This window comes from Cryptomeria japonica, chromosome 9 (assembly GCF_030272615.1).
Source record: "Cryptomeria japonica chromosome 9, Sugi_1.0, whole genome shotgun sequence".
Classification (NCBI taxonomy): Eukaryota; Viridiplantae; Streptophyta; class Pinopsida; order Cupressales; family Cupressaceae; genus Cryptomeria; species Cryptomeria japonica.
Genome location: NC_081413.1, coordinates 707,261,925 through 707,275,828, shown reverse-complemented (window position 1 = coordinate 707,275,828; position 13,904 = coordinate 707,261,925).

Genomic DNA, 13,904 nt, shown 5'->3' with positions numbered 1-13,904 from the left:
CCAAAAGCCAGTTTAGATGTGTTTGTGAGGTACCGATTTGGAGGGATTCACCCAAATCTGCATTTTGCACATTTGTAGATTTTATCAAATGACTGACTTTGAGTTGTTATATTTTATGCCCAGATGAGTGTCATATTAGAATATTTATTCCAAGGTACATCTAATATGAAGGACAAACTTTTTTTTTAGTTTGAAGCCCCCACCAATCAGTTTGATCGGTTTTCGAGGGCCATCTAATTTGTAATGTTTGGAAATCTGCAAGTAGTGTTTTCTCATAAACACTAAACAGTCAATTTTGAGTGCCTATATCTTTGACCCAGTTGGGTGTCATGAAGAAATTCTCATTGCCCTATATTGAAATCATATACGTGATGCTCCATCTACATTTTGGGGTCCCGGCCACTCTGTTTGACCTATTTGCAAAGACGAGTTTAAAAGCAAATTATTTAGTTTTTCTACACTTCCTGTGTTACATATGTCAAGTGGCTATTTTCAAATTGTTATATCTTTTGCCTCATCTGTTGTCAAGACAAAATGATCATTGCATCTTGTTCATGGTCCCTCAAAGTACACATGCCCAGGTTCTTGACTTCTCATAATGGGATTTGGTATTTTTAGCAAAGGTGTTTGATCAGGTTTGCATAGTGGTTTGATAGTGTTCAATTGCAGATGGAATTAATTGGTCAACTTTGAGCATTAAAATCTTTGAACCTGGGAATCGTCATGAGGAATTATTTTGCAAGGTGAATGTCAATATGCCAGAAATTATGTCCTCTAGTGGGCGAGGTACAGAAAGGTGTTTTGATCAGTTTTTGAAATGCCTTTTGAGGGTAATTCATGTGTTTTGGGCACATTTGTCGGGTAAGTGCACGTCTACATTTAAATGATTAAAATTGGTGCAAATTGTTTTCAAATGCACAGTAAAGTTTCCTGGAAGGTGTTTTGGAAGTCAATTATTTCAAAATGAAAAAAAAAATTAGTCAAACCTACTTGTAACTCCATGATGTCCTTTGAAGAAGAGTTGAAGTTGTTTATTTCAAATCATATATTTATGTGATTGAAATATAATGGAGGCATATAATATTCTGCCCAATTTGAATATGTTGGTTCCTACCATGATAAGTAAAGGAATAGAATTTTTGTTAGCAACTCTATCCATATCAAATGGTGTTCCCATTAAGCCAATGCTAGCAAAAATAACAAACGATGTGTCAGAGGTATTGAAGCATTTCGAAGGGAAGGCTTTCGCATATGAATACAAATATGATGGGCAACAGGCTCAAATTCACATTCTAGTGGATGGTTAAATACGAATATTCTCTCATAATTGTGAAGTTTCCACTTCAAGATTTCCAGATGTGGTTGAGATTCTGCTTTCATCAGTTGCATCAACTACAAAGAATTTTGTCTTGGATGTAGAGGTTGACGTTTGTATTTTCATCTTTGACCTTATGTTTTCAAATGGAAAATAATTGCTGGCTCTTTCTCTCCATGAAAGGCAAAACTATTTAAAGAAGCTTTTCACCAATGAGAAACCAAGGCATCTGAGACATGTAAATGAGATACCTACTGATGGCATTATATATTTTCAAGCAAATGCATATCAGCGGGTGTATAACCAAATACCACACACCCTGCCAACATAATCCTCCAACTCGTGTACCAAAATGGCAATATGGAAAAGGCTGTATAAACCTTCAACCGAATTGCCAGCCATTGCAGTAGTACGTGGAGGTAGCGCCAAGCGTGGGCAATGCAAAAAAAAACATTATCCCACATTCATTGTGGGTTAAACTATTTTATGATTTAAATTAAAAGGTGCACACATACTAAGTAACAGAAGTTAGTGGCTTTTATGGAGCATGTGAAAGATGGGTATCTAAAACAATCGGTAGGCCCAGGGGAGCACGCATCTCGAGGAAACCATATTTTGTGACAAAGAGGTGAGTTAACGAGCATGTAGGTTGGAGATGATCCGACGGTTGTCGTTGGACCGTGATGGGAAGTTGCTCACCAGTTACCCATCGCGACTTGGCAACAAGGTACCAAGCACACATTGGCAGGTCCGGGCTCAGATGAGTTGGCAAGTCAGGTGGCGGCCAGGTGGATTCATGTACAAATCAGGAAATGACACGTGGTGGGACTGGCGAAAAAATCAAAGTTAAACATATAGTTTCGGCTATAGTTTAAAACTGCAAAAATTTAAATGATTGGTTGTAGAGAGAGATTAATGGTTGATGGGTTATTGTTTACCCAAATATAGACACATTACATGTCGTTGGAAAGCTCTCGAGACAAGGAGTTCATTTCTACAGTCAGTTTCAACATAGGTCAGTTATTTTGAAATAATTTTCAAAGGGAATGATGTAGAGAATGTTTCTCAGTTAGAAAGAGGTCATATTTCATCAGGCCAAGTGTGTGAGCAGCAGATGGTAGAAGGAGTGGGACACTTGTCAATTGAACATGGAATTTAAAATTCTTCCTTCTCTTTATCTTTTGTTTTCTTCTCTTTTGTAAGGGTTCCAATTTTTTGAGAATTTCTCCAAGGGAGATTTCCAAGAGGGGTTCCAGTCTGATGTATTTAATTTTCTTAGTTGTAATTGTTGATGTTCCTATTCTTCTATCAGTGAATAGATACATTTTGTAGATTGTTTCTTAGTTGCAGGTCACATATATGTAAGTCATATATATAGTTTCATTTGATTGTCTTTTAGGGATTTCTCCATTTGCAATAAATTCAGTTTTCAGAGGATTTTGAATTTATCCTCTCCAAGGGGAGTGTAATTCTTGTTCTTAGGAATCTTGTACATAAGGTATTTTAAATTCTATGAGCAGAAATTGTGAATCTGAATTTATGTTTGGATATGTATGATCTTTTGATTGAAGTTTAGAATGTATTAATGTTAGGCATTAATATAGGGATAGCTTTCAGTGAATCTGATGTGCAGCTTGGATTTCATTTGTGGCTATTTGTATTGACTCTATGCCCAGATAGAGGCACTGATCTGTTATAGTTAGAAGTTACTTGCAAAAATTTAAAATAAAAAATTAGAATATCGTTCTTTTTCTATTATGTGGTAGTGTTCCATCCATCTCATGTTCAAACATTACTGAGTTGTAAGTGTAGATCTAACCCATTTACAGTTCCCTCCTTGTTTTTGAACCTTTAATGAGATCTATCTGCTTTTGTTGATGTTGTCATATGTGTGTACTGGGTCTAATTATATGCATCAAAGGTACACCCACCTAGGTTTTGCAGAGCCTGAAGAGTAGAATGATTTTTATCCTTGTCATGTTGTCCAAGTCCTGAAGTTCTTCATTGTTTGAAACTGGTTATTTCATAGATCAATTGCAGGTGAACTTGGGTTAACCAGTTTTGGTGAACAAAAAAATTGGCGACTCTAGTAGGGAGAGAGAGATGTAAAAATTTTGTCAAGTCAAACCCATTAGTCTGGCCAAATTTCATTTGGGAAGAGTCTTGGAAGTTTATAAATCTGAAAGATTTTCAGATTTGAAAGTGTGTATCCTGGAAACTTTTGTTGCAGTAAAATTTGAAAAAATATTATGTGACTCTGCTGTGTGGAATGACCTAGAAATATGAAACTATTTCAGAGTGAAGATCAATGGTTGAAAATGTATTCCTCTTTGGGGAGGTGGCAACTCTGTAAGAACAAACATGAGATTTGGAGGTCCCCTTCATATCTTCAGTCAGAAGTAAAGTGAACAATAGCTACAACTATCCAGGTACTTTCAGAAATTTCAATGCAAAATAATTTGTTCTGAAAGATTTGAATGAGTAAAATAGTTTTCCCATTAAGTGAGCAGCACTAGTAAAGAGGGAAAAAGAGGAATTACAAGTCTATTTGCATATCTATTTTGTTGTAGTTTTCAGCATATATGTTTTCCTGTGATATGCAAATATCCATGAGTTTTATGTCAAGAAGTGAAGAAGATAAATCTATAGCTTGACATATATGTAATTTGTTGAATTTTGAATGTGGGGTTGTGTATGAAGTTTGAGAAGTCACAATGTGCAGTGAATTATTTCAGCCCCAATTTTATTCACATATGACCTTGCCTAGTAAACTAGAACAACCATGTAATAGGAAAAGTTCCAGCATGAAGTATTATGCTGCTCTGAATTTCAAAGATATCCTAGGTTACCCAAACCCCATAACCACAAATATTAGAAAGCATTTGCCAATATTCAATGGGAAGAAATCAGAATCAGCATGTCAACGTTTGAAAATATTTTCAAACTTGATGGGAAATTTTGAAGTTTGTCAAGAAGATGTGTGCATGAAATTATTTGTCCAGTCACTGAAAGAGGATTCAAGGAATTGGTTCTCTTTTTTATCAACGCTTCGTATTTCCTCATGGAAATAATTAATTTCAGAATTCATGGACCAATTTGCTGAAAAGGTGAAAAATTATGATATGCTGAGAGGATTCATGGATATACAAATCAAAGAGGATGAATCGGTACCAGCATTTAACATCAGATTTTCACAAATATTGTCTAATATTTCCAGCAAGTATAAGCTCGATGATAAAGTATGCTTGGAGATTTATATGAGTTCTTTTGACAAGAAGATGAGTTTCCTATTAAGAGACAAGGAACCCAAAACTTTGTATGAGGCTTTTATCACAACTAGGGATATTGAAAATAATTTAAAATTTGGAATCTCAAAGAGTTTTGTGTATGGTGCTACTTGTCAAAACATCTTCAATGATGAAAGGAAATGTGAAAATGGGCCAAACATTCCTTATCAAAATGTGTCATGCTTTGTTGTTTAAAGTTGTCTTGCTGATATATGTGATTTAAGTTTAAATGAGAGTCAAGATTCTTTGATGTCAATGTCAATTGTCTCTCACATTAGTGATGGAATGATTAGTGGGAAATTTTGTGACAATATTGTTACAGAGATAGAGATATATAAAGTATATGCGCCATTTGATTTATATGTCGGTTATGCTGATTATGTGGCTGAAAATGATGAAGTTAATCATGCATCTCATGAGGATGATGATAATGAAAACAATGATGGTGATGAGGAGTGGTCTTTACATGTTGCTAATGTACATCATGGTAAACATGAAAATGTTGAATAGCAGCGTGCAGCTACTCTTGAAAGGATTGAACGGTTGAATGCATTAATTAATGATAACATGAAGGAAATTGCAAATACTCACCATGTTTCAGCAGAGGCTGAAGAGAAGTCTTATGAAAATGAATTATCAACAAAAAAATGTGAGAACTATAGTCATGAAGATACAGCTGAAGACAGTAGTAATTCTTTTGTTGACAGAAATATTGATGTGCATAATCCTGAATATATTTTTGCATATGCTGATGAAGAGCCTATTGCTTGTGAAGATGTTGATAATTACTCATATGCCACCAGCAATGATGAAACTGTTGAGGTTCACTATTATCCTAATATACATGTTGATATTCCTCACCAAGATGATTCCAATGAGAATGAGAATAATGGTAAATGCATTACTTCTAATATGTATGCTGAATTTGATGTTGAGTTTTCTAATGATGAGGTGCCATCACATTATGTTGATTATGTAGATGAGAATGCAAATGGCATAGTATGTGCAAATGAAGATTATATGTCTCAGCCCATGTCTTTGTCACATAAATATGTTCAAGAACACATGCATGAATAATTAATTGAAATATGTGTGCCTGAAAATGATATTGTAATTGTTGGTAATAGTGTTGTCCCATTCATTGCAACAAAGCATACAGCAGATCAGTTCTTTCCTCATTTATTTTATTCTACTGACATTGATCAGTCAACACATATGGTGGAGGAAGAAGAAGATCGGTGATGGAAAATTAAGAATGATTTATTAGATGTTGATGTAGATAATGACCAGTCATGTCTTTGCCATAATATTTACACAAGGGGTTTGCATTCTATTTCTAACCCCTTGTATGAAGAGATGTTGGATATGTCAGATGTTGATATTAATGTTTGAGTTTGTAATGATGATAGTGATCTGTACAACATTGGCTTATATCATGATGATAATCTTCTAGCTGAAGATATTTGCAACAAGCTTCTAGCTGATTTATTTGGTCTGCATTATGAAATACTTGGTCAAGAAAAGGATGAGTAGCTCAATGATAGGTCAATCAGTTGTTTACAGCCAGAGGTGTGTTCATTTTTTCAAAATGGGATGTGAATAATTTTCCTACATGACATTTATTGAAGGTTGAAAAGTGTCCATGTGATGTGAAATATATAGTTTCATGCAATAGTGCCAAGTATGATCAGATATATGACAGTAATTCCTACATTTTGGTCATATTTCTATGTGATGAGAATTACACCTTTGATAGGGGTAAATCATTATATTATCTAGGCAATTTAAAGGTATTTGTGAATAATGTATATATGTTGTAAAGTCACTTTGCTTTCAGCAATAATTTAATGGTTTTTTTGGAATAAGGAGCCCCTGTTTTTGAGAGGAAGAGAAGTGATCTGTTTTTGGGTGGTTTGCTCTACCAAATATTCTAGATTCTTGTGTCGATCTTGTTATCAACCATCCCCAATTAGAACCATTGTTGGGACTCATAAAATTTGAGTAATTTGAGAGGCCCATTTCAAAATTTTGCGTCTGCACTTTCAAAAGACCACCTAATGAATCAACCTGAGACGCCTACTTTGAGGGCATGAGAAATGTAGCCCGATGATTGTTATGAGAAAAACACTTGGGAAATGTGTTCTACATCTTGAATTTATCCCATGCAATTGGTTTCATCTCCCAGAAGTTAATTTAGATGTGTTTGTGAGGTACCCATTTGGAGGGGTTCACCCAAATCTGCATTTTGCACATTTGCATATTTTATCAAATGACTGACTTTGAGTTGCTATATTTTATGCCCAGATGAGTGTCATATTAGAATATTTATTCTAGGGTACTGCTAATATGAAGTACAAGTTGTGTTTTCAGTTTGAAGCCCCCACCAATCCATTTGATCAGTTTTCCAAGGCCATCTAATTTGCATTTTTTGGAAATCTGCTAGTGTTCTCATAAACACTAAACGGTCAATTTTGAGTGCATGTATCTTTGACCCAGTTGGTTTTCATGAATAAATTCTCATTTCCCTATCTTTCAACATATACATGATGCTCCATTTGCATTTTGGGGTCCTGGTCAATCCGTTTGACCTATTTGCAAAGACGAGTTTAAAAGCAATTTATTCAGTTTTTCTACACTTCCTATGTTACATCTGTCAAGTGGCTATTTTCAAATCGTTATATCTTTTGCCTCATCTATTGTCAAGACAAAATGATCATTGCATATTGTTCATGGTCCCTCAAAGTACACATGCCCAGGATCTTGACTTCTCAGAACATGATTTAGTATTTTTAGCAGAGGTGTTTGATCAGGTTTGCACAGTGGTTTGACAGTGTTCAATTGCAGATAGAATTAATTGGTCAACTTCGAGCATTAAAATCTTTGAACCCCGGACTATTCATGAGGAATGCTTTTGCAAGGTGAATGTCAATATGCCAGATAGTATGTCCTCTAGTGGGAGAGGTACAGAAAGGTGTGTTGATTAGTTTTTGAAATGTCTTTTGAGGGTTATTCATGTGTTTTGGGCACATTTGTCGAGTAAGTGCACGTCTGCATTTAAATTATTAAAATTGGTGCAAATTGTTTTCAAATGCATAGTAAAGTTTCCTGGAAGGCGTTTTGGAAGTTAGCTATTCCAAAATAAAAATAAAAAATTAGTCGGACCCACTTTGGCACCTGAACTGACTTGTAACTCCATGATGTCCTTTGAGGAAGAGTTGAAGTTGTTTATTTCAAATCATATATTCATGTGATTGAAATATGATAGAGGCGTATAATATTCTGGCCAATTTGAATATGTTGATTCCTACCATGATAAGTAAAGGAATAGAATTTTTGTCAGCAACTCTATCCATACCAAATGGTGTTCCCATTAAGCCAATGCTAGCAAAAATAATAAAAGATGTATCAGAGGTATTGAATAATTTTGAAGGGAAGGCTTTTGCATATGAATACAAATATGATGGGCAACGAGCTCAAATTCACATGCTAGTGGATGGTTCAATATGAATATTCTCTCGTAATTGTAAAGTTTCCACTTCAAGATTTCCAGATGTGGTTGAGATTGTGCTTTCGTCAATTGCATCAACTACAAATAATTTTGTCTTGGATGCAGAGGTTGGCGTTTTCATTTTCATCTTTGACCTTATATTTGCAAATGGAAAACAATTGTTGGCTCTTTCTCTCCGTGAAAGGCGAAACCGTTTAAAGGAGTTTTTCACCAATGAAAAACCAAGGCATCTAAGACATGTAAATGAGATACCTATTGATGGCATTAGAGATTTTCAAGAAAATGCATATTGACGGGTTTATAACCAAATACCACGCACCCTGCCAGCATACTCCACCAGCTCATGCACCAAAATGGCATTGTGGAAAAGGTTGTATAAACCTTCAAGAAAATTGCCAGGTGTCACAGCAGTACGTGGAGGTAGTACCAAGCGTGGGCAATGCAAAAAAAATATATTATCCCACATGCACTACGGGTTAAACTATTTTATGATTTAAATTAAAAGGTGCACACATACTAAATAACGAAAGTTAGTGGCTTTTGTGGAGCGTATGAAAGAAGAGTAGCTGGACGACCAGTGGTCCTAGGCAAGCATGCATCTTGAGGAAACCATATTTTGCGACAAAGAGGTGATTTAACGGACGTGCAGGTTGGAGATGATCTGACGGTTGTCATTGGACCGCAATGGGAAGCTGCTTGCCAGTTACCCATCGCAACTTGGCGACAAGGTACAAAGCACATATTGGCAGATCCGAGCTCAAGTGAGTTGGAAAGTCAAGTGGTGGCCAGGTGGATTCATGTGCAAATCAGAAAATGACACGTGGAAGGACTAGCGAAAAAATAAAAGTTAAACATATAGTTTCAGCTATAGTTTAAAAATGCAAAAATTTAAATTATTGGTTGTAGAGAGAGATTAATGGTTGATGGGTTTATTTTTACCCAAATATAGACATATTATATGTCATTGGAAAGATCTCAAAATGAGTAGTTCATTTTTGTAGTCAGCTTCAACATAGGTCAGTTGTTTTGAAATAAGTTTCAAAGGGAATGATGTAGAGAATGTTTCTCAGTTAGAAAGAGGTCCTTTTCAGCAGGCCAAGTGTGTGAGCAGCTGATGGCAAAAGGAGTGGGACACTTGTCAATTACACATGGAATTTGAAATTATTCCTTGTCTTTATCTTTTTTTCCTTCTCTTTTGTAAGGGTTCCAATTTTTGTAGAATTTCTCCAAGGGAGATTTCCAAGAGGGGTTCCAGTCTGATGCATTTAATTGTCTTAGTTGTAATTGTTGATGTTCCTATTCTTCTGCCATTGAATAGATACATTTTGTAGATTGTTTCTTAGTTGCAGGTTACATATATGTAAGGCATATATATAGTTTCATTTGATTGTCTTTCAAGCATTTCTCCATTTTCAATAAATTCAGTTTTCAATGGATTTTTAATTTATCCTCTCCAAGGCGGAGTGTAATTCATGTTCTTAGGAATCTTTTACAGAAGGGATTTTAAATTCTATGAGAAGAAATTGTGAATATGAATTTATGTTTGGATATGTATGATCTTTTGATTGAAGTTTAGAATGTATTAATGTCAGGCATTAATATAGGGATATCTTTTAGTGAATCTGATGTGCAGCTTGGATTTCATTTTGGCTATTTGTATTGACTCTATGCCCAGATAGAGGCATTGATCTATTACAGTTAGAAGTTACTTGCAGAAATTTAAAATCAAAAATCAGAATATCTTTCTTTTTCTATTCTGTGGTAGTGTTCCATCCATCTCATGTTCAAACATTGCTAAGTTGTAAGTGTAGATCTAGCCCATTTATAGTACCCTCCTTGTTTTTGAACCTTTAATGAGATCTATCTGCTTTTGTTGATGTTGTCATATGTGTGTAATGGGTCTAATTCTATGCATCAAAGGTACACCCACCAAGGTTTTGCAGAGCCTGAAGAGTAGAATGATTTTTATCCTTGTCATGTTGTCCAAGTCCTGAAGTTCTTCATTGTTTGAAACTAGCTATTTCATAGATCAATTGCAGGTGAACTTGGGTTAACCAGTTTTGGTTAACAACCTCAAAGAGATCAATCTGAGCCAGTCAACAAGAGTAAACACAATGGAAACACAAGGATATAATAGAGGCAATGTAAAACTGAATGAATTATATCATGAAAAATGTTTACAATCAACTGGTAGAAACCAGGTTACAAAAACCGGCTCACTGGCCTGCTAAAACATGCTTAATCACAGAACAGGTCACAACCGGGACCTCAAATCTTTAGATCAATCTTCAATGGTCTATATATTAACCTATCTCTATTTTAATTCTCAATTACAATGATTTACATGATCCAAGGGGATCCGGTTGGCCCAAAAGGAATCAAATGCCGAAGAATAAGACCTAACATGTAAAAACAACAGGGTTAGCCTTCGCCAAACAAATTCCTCCGAAAAATCCAAAGGATGAAGTGTAAATCAAAGGGAAGGTCAGTCACACGCTTACTAACATTGAAATAAATGCTCAGGGCTCTATAAGCTATGAAAGGGATCTGGTAGATCCTAGTAGATTACAACCAGGCAACCGGTACTAGAAAACTATCTCAGAAACCGGTAGTGATAATTTGCCAGAAAATGATCCAAATGCTCCACGGTTTGGGAATAAGGTAGATGATCAAGTCCTCAAGAAAAATCCAACTCCTTGAGATGTAGTGAGCCAATGCCAGAAAATGCAGAATGAAATGCAAAATAGAAAGGAAATATTTTTTTTGGTTGATGCAAGATTGCCATGAACTGGGGATGCTCCTGCATCACATATACATAATGTGTCTCAATCCCATTGCCTTGATCACGACATGGTCCTCAACAGTCAAATCTATTCGTAACCACTATGTCATGGGGAATCTCTCTCTAGACTCAATCTAGGGTAGGTACTTTTGCATCCAATCAAATCAATCATGTCAATCCTAGTGGTACTCATGGTTATCACATAGTGCTACTTCTATCCTAGTGATAATGTCTATCACTGGCATTGCATTCTAGTGTATATGTTTATCACATTGCACTATATCCTATTCTTCTAGAGCACTCACCGGATTTTATAAATTCAACATCTTATCCTATACTTAGCTTAGCAAACCTACCTATTTTAGGGCACCTATTGAGTGATTCCTCTCAGCAACTTATTGAATTGGCAACATATGTTTATCAACAAATTGTCAAATCTAGCCTTATTTCTAGTTTGACTTTTCTAGGGCACCTATGTTAAGTTCTGATACTAAATGTAAAGTACTGATGCCAATAGATAACAAAATGAGAGTGGGGGGTGAATTATACAAACTTAATAATCCATAAAATCAACAGATTCAACCTCGGTAACTTATACTTCAGCAATATAACCAAAAACTGCTAAACATGCAAACTCATAAAACATAATCATCATAAAACATATAACACCAGATTTAACGTGGAAATCCAAATAGGGAAAACCACTATGGGATTTCGGACCCACTAAGAAATATACTCTTCTTGAGTATGTTCGGTTAAAAGCAAATCCTGTTAAAGATTACAAACACATTTCTACATGTGACCCGATTAAGGGATTTCCCTCAGATCTGTTAGGATCTTCACTTTGTTAGAAGTGACCTTGTTAAAGGATTTCAAACACTCATTTAGAATGTTACCTTGCTAGAAGGTTTACAAATAAGACTGTTAAGTCCACTCGGTTAAGAGATTTTCTGTCACTTACAAAATAACAGTAATAAAGTATATCTGCAACTTCACATCTAAAATGCTAAAGCAGATTCTTATTTGCTCAAAACAATCTTGTCATGGGACTTATCTTGTCCCTTTGTTGGGCTCCTTACTCTGTTATTCAAACAGGTCTTCAAGTTTCTGTCCTTGGTAATCACTATGTAGCATCCCTGTGCTTTCACTTGCTCGCATACATTATTTATCAACAATTCCTTATTTATAAACAATTTGCTAACCGCTTAATCTCCTTGATCACATTTCCCATTATCAATCTTAGCCATCAGATCTTCAATCTTGACTAGGTTCAATGCATCCTTTGATCTGAAAATGTTTTACCTTGCCTAGGGACTTGCATTCCTTTCTTGGAACTTGCACAAGGTTATTGTGGTTCAATCTGCGCTGTAGATCTTCATGTCGACCTTCTATTGCCATAGATTCTTAACAAACTTCATGCATGGCACACCAATCATTTGATCAACTCCAGCTCATCATTGTCCTTCATTAAATATTGCTTGTATTCATCCAATGCGCTCTGTCATAACTCGGTTTCAACTTGGTAAATACTGAACTTTACTCGGTAGACATTCTGCCTTCATTAACCGATATCAATAACCTTAGGGTTTACCGACTAGGTTCTTTGCTCGGTGACATAGTATAGTATTAACCTTACAATCAACAACATAAGTAGGATATCAAAACAATCTAAACATCATGATCTCATCATTATCTAACTCGGTAATAGTTACCCATTGAATATCTTATTTCTCCCTTTTCCATTATTTCTGTATCTTTTACTAGCTTCTTAATTCTCTTCAAATCAATCTTCTTAAGATATGGCAACATCATACTGAATCAGAAAATCAATTTCTTGACATCAATGACAAACTAATGTTATAAAGATAGTTATCATCCTTTTTTCAATTATATCAATAATCTTCAACAACCTTCTCAATATCCTTAATGAATATCAACAATCTTTCTTTCTACTGAAAATGCCAACAATCTCCCCCTTTGGCATTGATGGCAAAACCAACTTGTAAATGGTAATACCAACAAGATATTCAAATTGATTCAGATTCAGATTGCTGTTAGACTTCTCCTATTATCCTTGAGCTATTAAAATCTTCTGAATTCTTCTCCCTTTTTCATTATGCTTCTAAGCTGTTGACTTGCATTAAGTCTTCTCCCTTTTGTAATCTTCTCCCCCTATCATTAGTCTTATGTTATCTTCTTCATTTAGGATTTGACCATTTAGTCTTCTCCCCCTTTGACAACAATGCCAAAAAGTAAAAGAACTAAATCATGATTTCTTCCTATGTGAAGTGATTTGTCTTGTTGTGTATCATCTTAGTCTCGATCAGAGCAACCTGTCTCTATTCACTATATCCTGCACACTTTTAGAAAACCTTCTAAAGTGCGTAAATCAGCATCGATCCACACATAATATTCTGTAGATTCATCAAATTGATGCTTTCACCAAACTCTGTCAGTGAGTAGAAGATAGGGGTAGGACCCCTAACTTGCTTCTAAGATACTCAAAAGTGTCCCTTTGCAGTGGCTTTGTGAAGATTTTTGCTAATTGCTCCTTTGAACTGATATATTCTAGCACAACTTTCTTCTCTTGAACTTCTTCTCTGAGATAATGATACTTTATAGAGATATGCTTTGTCTTAGAGTGCATTACAATATTCTTTGAGATGTTAATGGCACTCGTATTATCACATAATATAGTTACTGGCTTAGTAACTTTCTCATTTATACCTTCCAACCGTTGTTTGATCCATGCTATATTGGTACAATTCAATGCTGCAGCAACATATTCAGCTTCTGTTGTTGACTGTGAGATACATCCTTGTTTCTTACTAAGCCAACTTACTAGTCTTTCTCCCAAAAAGAAAGCTCCACCACTTGTGTTTTTCTTGTCATCTATGTTGCTTGCCCAATCAGCATCAGTATAAACTTTAAAATCAAAATCATTCCTCTTTTCATATACTAGGCCATAATCTTCAGTGCCTTTCAGGTATCTGAAAATTCTCTTGATTGTTG